General features: G+C 44.8%; 1 protein-coding gene across 6 annotated transcripts in view; it reads right to left on the bottom strand.

Annotated features, from left to right (window-relative positions):
* The window catches only part of KLF12 (KLF transcription factor 12), a 249,059-nt gene extending 236,441 nt beyond the window's left edge, over positions 1-12,618 (bottom strand). For 2 of the 6 annotated variants that reach the window (XM_075046072.1, XM_075046076.1), the window contains exon 1: positions 12,343-12,616. The gene's annotated coding sequence lies outside the window, so the exon portion shown is untranslated. Of the gene's footprint in view, positions 1-10,899; positions 11,032-12,106; positions 12,308-12,342 lie in introns of those variants that run through there. The other 4 variants (XM_075046078.1, XM_075046075.1, XM_075046077.1 and 1 more) reach the window with 3 other exon arrangements.
* Between the last annotated feature and the right edge of the window lie 222 nt (positions 12,619-12,840).

Raw genomic sequence — 12,840 nt, 5'->3', positions numbered from 1 at the left:
TACGATCACAGTTTGGAAGTCAGAATATGTAGAAATTAAGCTTTATTTACAATTATATCTCCTTGAGAAGACTGAGGAAATAGAGCAGTGTATACATAAGCATGGAAGAAAGTCTCCAAAAAGGATGAAATAATTACAGGGAAGGGCTCCAGTTTGTTCAAGTACCAGTAGGACTTCAACGCTAAGGTCACTGTGAAAGAGCACAACTTCCCCAAGTTGACCAGACCTCAGCAAAACCACCTGGTATTCTTACTCACTCTTTTAAAACTGGTATGATTAAGGAACAGCAGTTATGGGGGAGAAAAAAGTAGAGTATCCAAATAACAGCACTGATCCTGAAAAAACATAGGAAGAAAAAGCAGAGTGAGCAAGAGACAGAAAGGTCTGAGAAGTGCAGCACAAGGCAGGCACACCAAACACTGAGCCTGGGTGATTCTGCTCAGCTGGTACCTCTAGCCAACAAGCATCCTATTTCAAACTTTAGATATAATACGCTGAATAGACATGTCCGAAAGGGCACCCAAGAAACAAGGTGTCAGTGTTATCAGCTGAGAATAAGTGAAATATTTGAAAAAGTTATTTTCATAGGCAGCTTCACAAAATGAGAATAGACAGCTACTCCTATCTTTTGACAATGTTTAATACTCCTAGAAGAAGCAGGTTAACCAACAGTGCTCCAAAACCTGTCTGGTAAAGAAATGGCTTTTTTCTATAACATTATTATATGTTCTAATGAAAAATTCTGACTCTTATTTAAATTATTCAACAAAATGACATTTGAAATTATGAAACCAATTTACATTCCTTCTTTCATCAATGCTCATCAGTACTCATTTGCTGTTGAAGTTTCAAAGAAACTACTAACTTGATAAAAATCGCAGATTAAACAAAACTCAAATGTAGTAAACTAATCAATAAGCAGGTGCATAATAGAGTATCTTCTTTCTCACAGCTTATTCAACCACCACAGACCAATAATTAGCTCATTCAGAAGTTGAAAAATCTACCGGGAGCAAAAGAAACTAGGTAAATGTGTTTTTCTCTTCCAGTCTTTTAATATAAACAATATGCTGAAGGGTGATACCTACTAATTCTAAAACTCTCAAGGATATTTTAAACAGAAACTATGAGTTTCTCTTAATAACCAAGTATTATTTTTCCTGTATTTAATATAAAATTTAGTTTTAAACACAAATACTTTTTAGTAAGATCTTTAACCTGGCACATTAAAAATAAATCAAAATATTAATAAAAATAATTTCAATTATTTTTTCTACAATTTACACAAGTTCCAATTTCTAAATATAGCTGACCAAGTCCATAGTAAAATCAAACCATCTAGTAAGTAAGAAACACATTATCAGTCATAGTGTAATACTAAACATGCAAAAAATTAAAACTCAGTAAATGAACATTAACTCCACAAACTTTTTAAATATATAGGTATGCATACAACACATTCTCTCTGATAAAAATTTGAGCGTAGTCTGCATAAAGACTATTTCATCTACTGCGTAACAGCAAACTAACCGTCACTTACCCCAACGGACATCACTGGGAACGGAAAAATCAGTAAGAACTGCAGAAACCAAACAAGACTTAAACTGATTGTTTAAATCAACTTTTCCTGCCTGCTACTTTAAAGTCAAAATTATTTAAATGAATTCACCCTCTTCAACAGCCGCAAATTAAAACACTGTTCAATTATGCAAACTCTGAAAATGAAGACAGAGGAGGAATTGACAGAAGACTGGTTGACCACTCACTTAAGAGACAGAGGTATAACAAGGTTAAGTGGCTGGAAGCCAAATATATGGAAAAATTCAGGGTACAAATAATGCATAGAGATTAGAGTAATTACAACCACTGGAACAGCTTACCAAAGACGACAGTTGATTCCCCATCACATGAAGTTTTTTACATTACAAATGTGCATTCACAAAATGTTCCACCTCCAAGAGACCATGCGCGCTTCATGCACGCCAAGGTGATACTCTACCGATAGCATTATTTAAATTGAATTAGATGATCATAATGGTCTTTTCTGATCTTCAAATCAATGAATCTACAATTTGATCCCATGTTGAGATCTCTTATTTCTTCTCATTTCGCTAAGTCCTGCCCCCAGCGAGTATAACTTCATTTGACTTTACAGTCCATTCCTTCTGCTATTTGCTTAATGCCAACATGTCCACCACCAACTAAAGACTTTGAACAGAGCCAGCCATCACCTGAAACCATCCTTCGGGACAGTACTGAACTCGAAACGCAGCTTCACTCTTCAATCAAGACCTCAAACACACACTTTTCAAAGCCTTTTCACTAAGTCATTGCAGACTTAAACTGTATTTTACATGCTACTCTATGGGGGGTACCTAATATGCTGTTTAGCCTACGAGACAGGGAATTAAATCCCCCACAACATGGGACTTCATGTTTAGGCAGAAGATTGCTGTACAGCTAGGAAAGCCTGCATCAGGCACCAAGAGCAAGGATGATGGTTTTAAAGCAAAACAGCCCAGAAATACTCCTAAACCACTGAACTAAGAGCTCAGTTTCAAGCTGGAAGCCTCCTACTACACATACAGCACTGGACGGGTCTCCAAAACCAGGGTTCATATTACAAACTGGGAGAACCAATTGAATTCAGCATCTGTGGCTAAATTCAAACTTGTTCATCCAGGCAGAAATCCTTAAAAGTCTTTGCAACTTACATGTTGGTTAAATGTGGCTTCATGGCTTCGTGGCTTCGCTGCTTCTGCAGCACTTGCAGCTCCGTCAAGATGCTTTTAGGACACAATTCCCGTACTTGACACAGTTGCCAATCCTTAAGCTTCATAAAAGCTGCAGTCTAGTCATTCAACTTTTAAACTGAAAACACTATGATGTCTGACAAATAATGACTGGAATTACTGGTTTAGATCATATCAAATGATTGCTGTAGCATTTGTCTCATTTCTGCTCCCTCCTATAAAAAATACCTTCACAGATTATTTGATATAGATAAAAATTCTCGGGTTTGCCGAATTAGTTTTAACATTGTATAACACAAGAAGAACACTTCCACTGACTATTTTCATATTTCTAATATTTAACCGATATGAAAAGAAGACTTTTTGTGCTACCCTCACGTTTCTATTTATGGTATCACAGTAATATCCAAGGAGCCAGCCTGGACAGAGGATTGACCCTGGCTTGCTCTGGGCCTGCTGAAAGATGCTCCAGCACCCACGGCCAAACGCCGGGGAGCATCCTCACCCCACCTGCCCCGCTCTTTGGCCAGGCAGAAGCCACCACAGAAAGCCGCACGCTCAGAGAGGCAGCCCTGCTCAGAGGGCTTGCCAGTTAGGTGCTGAACAACTGAGAAAATGTCCCTCACACAGAGCAAGTAGCAATTTTAAGCACATATATATATATATTTTATATGCACTATAAATAGCATTAAGGGCCCCTGGCTTCTTCAGTCAGATGAGTTGAAAGCACAACAGTACAAGTAGAAACGATTTTAGGAAGAAGCAGGGTCTGGGAGGGGAAGAGTAGTTCAAGTTGCTACACTTTTCATAAAATGAAGGCAGCTTTAAAATAATCCAGGATCCAGAAAATGTGGCTGAAAATAACAATTAAAGAAGCTTTTTAATGACAAGACACTGTTCCATCCAGGTCATCAGCAGAAGGGTTACAGCAAGACGAAGCGGCTGTCAGAGACCAGCACTCCTCACCCAAGAGGCAGAAGGCAGAGCAATAGCTGAACACACAGGGATGAGAACTGATGGATGGGAACATGCAACATCGACCGCGGTCAGAAGTCATCACAAGAAGAAACTTTCTCCTTTTACTTTAATTCCTCTTTTTTTCTCTTTGTGGTTTTGGGGTTGGTTTTGTTTTGTTTTGTTTTTGGGTTTTTTTGCTTTGTTAGGGCAAGGAAAAAGACATGTCAATGAAAGCCAGGCACACACAGACCTTCAACAGTATTTGGGAGGGATCTGAATGTACAAGCATTTTTCGTTTCTGCTGATAGACTTCAGGCTATGCCCACAAGAGGACTTGGGTACCAAACCACCAAGGTCCCGGTGCTGTCCCTGCTGTAGGGAACCACAGCCTGGCTAGGGGTGCCTGCTCTCACAACACACAGGGCTAGTTAAACACGAAGTAACAAAAGCCACCAGAAGAGCCCACAGAAACTGCTGTTCCTTCCTCGCCACCACCAAACCCTGCAGGGCCAGGAACGTTCCCCCCAGGATTTCAGCAGAGCAGGTCTCCTCTCACCTATCTTCAAACAAGTACAGTGCACACATCTACGTGTGAGCTGAACATCTGAGACGTCCTCTACTGTCAGCCAATGGAGGGGGTTTCTGATGGCCTTCTGACCACGAGAATGATTCTGGTGTCATGATCTTAGTACACACCTCCAAGGCGAGGATGAGCCAGGCTCCTCTTTTGGGGAAAGGAATGTATTTTATTCAAGCTATCCAGCAGAAGTGACTTAGGCAAGTGTCTGTAATTGCTATGCATAGACTCAAGCCTCCCATCCCTGCCTAGCCCACATGCTTCTTCAGCATTGCAATGAAAAAGAAATATTGTCTCCTTAAATCCAGAAACACGTGAAACCTAAAGGAGAGCACATCTCTGACAAGCACAAAATAAACTCCTCTTGGATACTGGCTGGGATGCAAAGAAGAAAAAAGTGTACTAACTCTCATTATATTTTTTATTTCGTGCTATGTTTATATTTAATTGATCGATGTGAGTATTGTAAACTTTATCCCAATAGAGTCACAGCCAAAAGTTACACATCTATCACCTTCTCAAAATAGAAGGTGCGTAATTATTGCTATGTAGTCTTTAGACAAATGTCGAAGACATTTTAGCAAAACGTTGATTTAGCTGAATATAGGTCTGGAAAGTAAAAGTGAAAATGGTAATGCTTTCCGAAATAGCAGCCTTCAAATCTGCCTACCAACTAGACTGAGTCTGCATGCTCTCCCTTTCAAAAGGGGAAAAATAACCCACTTCGCTCATTTTTCCCTTTCAAAAATCTGTAGGCCACTGTCTCTATGAAAGATTTCCTTGGTTAGATGGAACCAGCGAAAAACTAAGTTGCCGTCTAACTCTTACTGATTTATAGAAACTGGAAAGGAATGTTTTTCCCCACCTTTGCGTTTTGGGTTTTTTTCGTTGTGGGGTTTTTTTTTGGTTTTGGGGTTGTTTGGTTCTTTCTAAGAGAAATCTTTTCATTTCCCACTTAACCCAAATTTTCTTGCAATGGAAAGATTGTCTGAAAAAGGAACTGGAAGAGCTCCAACTACTGTCCAACACTTAAAAAGATTTTAAAGTGTCATCAATCACAACTCTTTACATGCTCTTCTAGAGCACTGCCAACCCATACTTGAAGACTAACTCAAAACTGTTTTATGCCAGCATTGCACACTCAAAATAAAGACAGATACAAAAAAAATATTTCTATATTATTCTGATTTTAAGTCAAGTCCTGCTCGGATTCACGTCAGATGTTACTACATAATACTCAGAGCCGTTATCTTTCTTTTTTTCCTAGGAAGAACTGGCAACTAATACCATTAATCCTAGATATCTCAGTGGCTACCTCGGATGACAACATGTTATCACATCTGCTGTAAAAGGTGTCCTGAATTTTTAGCAGACCATCTGAAAATGCTGGTACCATGGAAAAAAAGGAGTAACATCCACGGTAAACGACAACAGTCACAGTCATTCTTTGAAATGCATGTTACAAATTTCTAATGTTGCATTATTCCATTTAACGGACTTCAATCATTTCAGCTGAATTTCTCAGTGACTGCTTCTGCAAAGTTTGATTTGAACATTTTTGAGAGCACACCAGTCACTTCTGACAATTTTGGTAGTGAGAAAAAAAAGCTAAAAAATAATTCAGTTTGGAAAGATTCTCCCTCAGGGATCCACAGAAGACGACAGAAACTGCTGGGGTTAGATAGTTGCCTTTATCCATGTCAACACCAGTCTGTCGAGAGTTGAACAAAATATCCGAGAATGACAGTCTGCCCATGCTCAGGAAGGCTTCCAGAGCTCGCTGGTGGCATCTCCAACTCCACCAACGGACCTGAACTTGTTTCCAGCCGGCCTGAGCTCTCTGCACGTCACCTGCACCGACCCAGCCAGCCGGCATCCCTCTGCTTCCCGCGTTGCCGTCAGGGACCTATACGGCTCCAGAAAAGAGAAGCAACGCCACCACCGGCAAAGCCCTTCTTGGCCAAGGCAGAGAAAAAAAACTATTTAGGTAGTCAGCAGGGGGATGAGTGTTAGCATGCATAACCTTGCGCTCTTTGCAGCTCTGACCACTGGACAACGCCCCACACTAATTAGGAATTAGGGTCACTGCTTACCACCTTACAGAGAGGGTAACGAAGTGGTTGTCCTAGGTGACATCTGACAAAACCAAGACCAGAACTCAGGTCTCCCGACACGACGCATCATCTGATTAATTATCCCCTTTGCAGCGTGGATGTCCAAGGTCATGCATTTGATTGTTCTACACTTAAACGACGAGAACACACTCGCCCCACAGCCGGGAACAAAGCTCGGGATTTTTGAGTCCCATTATTACTCTGCTATGTAGCAAATACTGTGCCAGCCATTAGCAAAGAGCATGCTTCATTCCTGTCCTGGAGGCTGGTTCACAGAGAGGACAAAAGCTTGCTACTGCTAACCAGACATTCCTTAACTCAAGTGGTGCTGGTCTGCACTCCGACTCCAAAGGCTGTCAACATCAGCTCTACCAGCAACCCACAAAAGGATAACCAACATTGCACGAGTGCACTTGTTTCAAGAAAAAAAAATATTAAAAAAATCTATAAACAAATAAATGAACCAGGAGATTAAAAAAAAAAATACAACCATTGCTAGGATTGCATTCAGAGGGTAGGAAATGCCAGTGTGCAAGGGTCTTGGCAAACTTTATTAAGTATCACAGAGCACATACTTTTAATAGTCTTTAATTATGGGATCTCCCTTGACCCTAACACACACAGTTTTAGTTCTGATATACCTTAGCTTTCGTATCCTTGTGATTTTACTGAACTTTAAAAAAATAAACTTAAAAAATTAAAAAAAAAAAATCAGCAAGCCAACACCTAGACAAGTCCTACCCTTGTACCTGCAGCTGAAGGGGCTCCTCTGACACTGGAGTTGATGAGCACAAGAGGCGGACTGCACGAAGAAACATACTGAGTATGAAGCATACAGTCCCTGAATATATTTCACATGACTTCATATATTCACTCCCAGGTTTTACCATGTATTGCAGCTGAGAAACACTGGGGTGGCTCACGCCACCATCCCTTCCCAAAAATGCAGGAAATGACAGAAATAGTTATAGGACCAAGGCACACCATAATTTAAAGTTGTCTTCTCCAAATCAAAACACATCATTCTGCAGCAGACATAAATGCAACAGATATTTGTATATTATAATTTGATTTTGGCTTAGACCAAAGTCCAGATCACGCTTTCTGATTAATACCATGAGATTTTACACCGAACGCAAGAAAGGAAGGTCCACGCAAGCTCAGTGTTACATACAGTGTAGATACACTGACTTTTTGGCAAAGCCATGTTCATTTGTCCTCTTCCTTCTGTGTCTCACTACTATTTTAAGAATTCTCTGCCACCAAAAGGTAAATAAAACTAATTAAAGAATACTCTACCATTTTTGTATCATAGTTATTGCTTCAGAGCAAACATGAGAGCACAGACTCAGAATAAACTTCAAACCTACCAGTCACACCAAACTTTGCAAAAGTACGAGAAAGTTCACAGATTTTAAGGCACCAAGTCCAAGCAGACCTTCTGCACAGAGAAGAGCTTCCAAAGGCAAGCACAGCACCACTAGCACAGGTTTGTTTGTTTTCTTTTTTATATATATAAACAAAAGAAACTGCGCAACTGTTCTCATTTGGTCCAATTTCACCCACTTTTGCAACAGTGCCACATACATATATTAGGTCTAGTTAATGCTCCAGTCAAGTTTGTCAACATAGCTCTATGCCTAGCTATAAACTAAAACAATCATTTTGACACTGAATCGTCAAACATAACTCTTGTTGCTTTTTTTTTTGCATTTAGTACCAAATTAAAAAGAAAAGTAAAATTCATCCAGTTGAAGCAAGAGGACTGTCTAAAGTTCAGTTGTTGAACACAGGGTAAGGTTACATGGAGCTTTTTCCACCGACGAACAATGTTGAAAGTGTCCTTAGTACTACAGCGCAAAAGCATTTCTCTTTTCTAGCATTAGCATGCATTTAGTTTAAAAAAAATGAATTTCTTTTTCACCACATGGGAAGTGCAGTCATTTCATGCTTTCACATTTGCACTTCCGATATTCAAAATTTGTCTTACAGATACAACACACCTTGCACAAAAGGAAAGGAACAGCCACAACCTGACTGCTCAATACTTTATTTTTTACATCTCACTTTTAAACAGCATGCTCATTATATGTTTTCCTCTTAGCTGGGGAAAGTGAGCATGCTTGTGTTTGCAGCTCCTCCTCTTTCAAAGACGCACAGCTGCAGCTGTAGTAAACAACCACTAGTCAGGAGCTGAGAAGGTCAAAGTCTCAGTGCTGCATCCATTTCAGCTTTTCCAAAAATTAAATTTCCATTTCAAGAAATTAATTTTTTGTTTCATTTTGTAGTTACATCAAGGAAAGGCAAACCACAGTCATCCTCCTAACAAAATAAATCAAGATACAATACTTCAAAAGCCACAAGCAAAACACTTCAGCAGAAGTAAGTATTTCTCCGGCTTTATTAATACACAAACACCTCATTCACAGTCTCATATTCTGCTCGATTCGAACAAAGACTTGGTCAAAACCAACCTTGTACTGATGAGACCTGTTACACAATGCAAATGACATACTGAAGGAACAAGCAAGGAGGTTGGCAATCCTGAAAAGCGACGCCAGCGGCCACGCAAGGCTCACCGAGGTGATCCAGCAGCCTGCAGGCTACAGCACTACCGCTTTGGGAAGGCTAGCGTAAGCGGGCATCATCCACCCAGTGATGAGAAAAAAGGCACACACCTTCCCTTTATTTTATAAGCTACCCAAAATCTAAATGTCAGGACACCCTGCTGGTCCTGAAACCTGCACCGAATTACACAGACCTTCTGCAACCCTGCGGTGCAGCAGAGAATTCCCCACGCACCAGGGAGAGGCATCACCCGTTTTTCTCAAAAACATGGTCTGCATTTCTGTTTAATTATGGCGGGCACCGTCACGCACCGCCTTGGTCTGGGTGAGGAGGAAGGTAGATGCTCCCACGGGGCTTTGCAGTCCAAGCCCTTCGCTGACCCCACTCTACCATCTCCTGGGGGAAGAAGAGCTGGTTCAGACCCGCCGCATTTCAGCCTCCTCTTGCCTGAAATAAAACTCTGCTTGCGCATGTTCAGGTCTGGCTCATCCCAACAGAAACAGCTGGCAGAAGACTCTGCGATTAGCCTGTCCTGGAATCTTAAAGTTTATTTTTAAAAGTTGTTACACAGAGTCTTCTTGGGCTCTCAGGGGCCTTTCCAGCAAAGGTTTTTTTTACAAAGGGAGTGCAGGAAGGCCTGGAAATATTACCACCAAGCATCACTGGGGAAAAAAATAATTTAAAATACCTCATTTCCCATCCCCCCTTCTTTACACATCTGATATTGCCTCACCATCAGAAGCAAAAACCAAACAGTATCTCCCACATCCTAAACGCCTTCCCAGCCCCTCCAGCACACGTGCAATCACTCATCAAGTGCCCCATGGCATACCTCCTCTTCAAAAAGCCTCTTTTTCCCCACAGCCGGGGGACAGAAGAAAAAATACGATTTTTCCCAGCCCTCTTTAAATGCTATTGACTACTCCATGAGCTGGGGAAAAAAAAAAAAAAAAAAAAAAAGGAAGGAAAAAAAAAAAAGCCCAAGCCACCTTGTAAAGCTGCCAGTATCCTAATGAAAAGGTTTGCCTAAAAAAAGGTGCTCCCCAGACTGCCCCCCTCCCCCTCAGTTGCAGGTACCAGACACAGGAAAAGAAAGGGGGGGGGAAATAAAATAAAATAAAATAAAATAAAATAAAATAAAATAAAATAAAATAAAATAAAATAAAATAAAATGGGAAAAAAAAGAGAAGGAAGGAGAATACCACCACTGCTGTTCTGGACGCAGCGTGGGCGAACGGGTGGGGGTGCTGGCCTGGGGAAGGGTGCGCATGGGTGCTGCTCCCTGTCCGCCGAGGGGGTGATGTCATCCCGCCAGGCTCCAGCCCGGGCACCTGCCGGCAGCGTAGCGGCAGCAGCTCCGACCGGCTGCCAAAGCCTCCGGCAGCACAGGGAGGGGAAAAAAAATAAAAAACATTGCCAAAAAAAAAAAAAAAAAAAATCCGCATACAATGTTTCCTTTGCTATGCGTGGTCTGTTTGTGATGATAGGTGACACGCCAGCTTGCAGACAGCGGTTTCAAGTTGATTATGTCCCATTAGAAAGATATTCCCCCTCCCCCAGCACGAATAATATTTTAAAAAAAAAAAAAAGCAGACTCGGTTTAAGCAGCCTTACGTCATTAATAAAATGCTCCTATCGCCCCATCTGTGACCTATTCAGCACAGTTACTAATCCCACGCTAAGACCACTTTGCTGTTCCTGTACATTTCAGAGTTGTAGACCAACCAGAAAGCAGAAAATGGAGCCCATATGCCAGCGCTATATAAAGCAGCCTTGCAAAGTTGCCGCGAACGTCTACCTGCCGCGGTGAGACAAAAAGGGAAAAGCAAAAAAAAAACCCAAAACCAAAAACAAAACTGGGGGGGGGGGGAGGGAGAATACCATTTATTTCATGGTGGATAATTAAAAAAAAATAAATTGGTTTACTTACTTATTCAGGGGGAGGGGGACTGCCAAAAGCTAGCAGGATTTTACAAGCTCGATATAAACCCCGATGCAAGTGAACTTCTTTTCGGTGCCTCCTACCAAACTGCCCATACCTGCTCCCCAAGCGCGCAAAACGTCTTATTTTCCACACAAGCCCGTTCGCGGGAGCGAACGCCACGCCAAGATCCGAAAAAACCCCACTGTCTGGAGCGGAGCATCACATCCCTGCAAACCATGGCGGGGGGAACTATAAAATAACCCATCTGGTTGCTCCTATCCGCCTCCCCCAGAATCCCACACCGCCCGTTCGGGGGAGGCGGACAGGAGCCCAAATCTCACCCAGCGCATTTACCCGGCTGCACCCGCAGCGGAAAGATTTCGGTGGGCTTCGCAGGGTGACGCCGATGCCACGGGGCACGCATCTCCCGCAGCCGCTCTGGGCACAGGCTTTTAACGTAAAGACCCGGGGTCTGCTCCCCAAGCGACACCAGCCGACTTCTGGAAGAGCAAGTATTTATTTTATAGAAGGTAATTATTTTGTAATATAGCGTTACACTCGTTTTTATTTCCCCCCCCCCCATATAGCGTTACATTCTAATTTCTCCCCCCTACAGAGAGCGTTACACTCCAATTATTTATTTATTTATTTATTTTTATATATCAAATTTTTTCCCACCCCCCCAAAAGGCGCAAGGGCACCGCGGCTGCCCGCACCCCCGCCCGGGGACGGCAGCACAAAGGGCTGGGCGCTCCCAGCTCGCAGCTCATCACTCCTCGCTTATCGCTTTTTAATTTTTCTCCCAGCTTTTTTCACCGCCCCCCCACCCCCACCCCCACCTCACCCCACCCCCCCCCACCCCCCTCCTAAAGCCTCAGCGGGAAAGTTTGAGGGAAAAGTTCGGGCCGGCGGCGGGGCCCGGCCCCCAGCGCCCCGCGCACACACACACACACACAAATATTCCGCCCCCCCCCCGGCATCGCTGCCGCCGGGGCACCGCGGGGGGGGACACGGGACACCGCCGTTAACCTCTGCTCCGGCGGCGCTGGGGGAAGGGGGGGGGGGCGCCCTGCCCCCGCTTTTCTTTAGAATTATTTAACTTCGGTATAGGAGCGATTTTTTTTTTCTTAAATAGAAAGCTGACTGGGACAGCAGCAGCGAAAGCCACACACGTTAGCCGTTTATCCTGGTAAGAAAGGGAATCGGCACAGACCTGTGCAGAAGCGGCAGAGCCGGAGAAACTGTCCCCTTCCCCTGACACGGGCTCCCCGCTCGCTCTCTCTGTCTGTCTGTCCGCCCCGCTCTCCCCGGGCAGTGTCACCCGCTCGCTCGCTCGCTCACACAGGGCACGGGCGGAGGGAGGGAGGCAGCCGGCGGCCGGGCTCGCCGCCGTCCCCGGGAAATGAATGGGGGCAGCCCGGGGAACCGCGGCGCTCGCCGCCGACTTACCCGCGTCACATGATGAGCCAGCGGCAGGGTGGGCCGGGGGTGGAGGCTCCCGGCGCCGCCTCGCCTCGCCGCGCCTCACGGTGGGGACGACGCCGCCGCCGCGGCACCCCACCGGCCGCTCAGACAAAGGGCCCGGTCCGGACCGGCGTCCCCCCCTTCCCCAGCTCCCGGCCCCTGCTCCGGCCGCGGCGGGCGCCGGTGGCGTCGCTGGCATGCGGCGCGTCCCCGCCCCCACCGGCAGCCGGGCGGGGGGAGGGGAGGGGCCGCGCCCCCGCCCCTCGGCAGCCCCGGTGCGCCGCCCGCCCCGCGGGGGGGGGTGGGGAAGGGAACGCCCGGCCGCGCCGCCCGCCCCACGGCCCCGGCCCGCCCTGCCGGCCGCGGCGGGAGGGGGGCGGGGGGGCCTCCAGGGGCGCCGCCGCGGGGAGGGGCAGGGCGGGGCCGGCAGCGGGGGCGCTGAGGGGCGGGGCGGGGGCAGGTTAACGGGGTGGCGAGGGAGGC

This window comes from Buteo buteo, chromosome 14 (assembly GCF_964188355.1).
Source record: "Buteo buteo chromosome 14, bButBut1.hap1.1, whole genome shotgun sequence".
NCBI lineage: Eukaryota > Metazoa > Chordata > Aves > Accipitriformes > Accipitridae > Buteo > Buteo buteo.
This window is presented reverse-complemented; position numbering and strand designations above follow the sequence as displayed.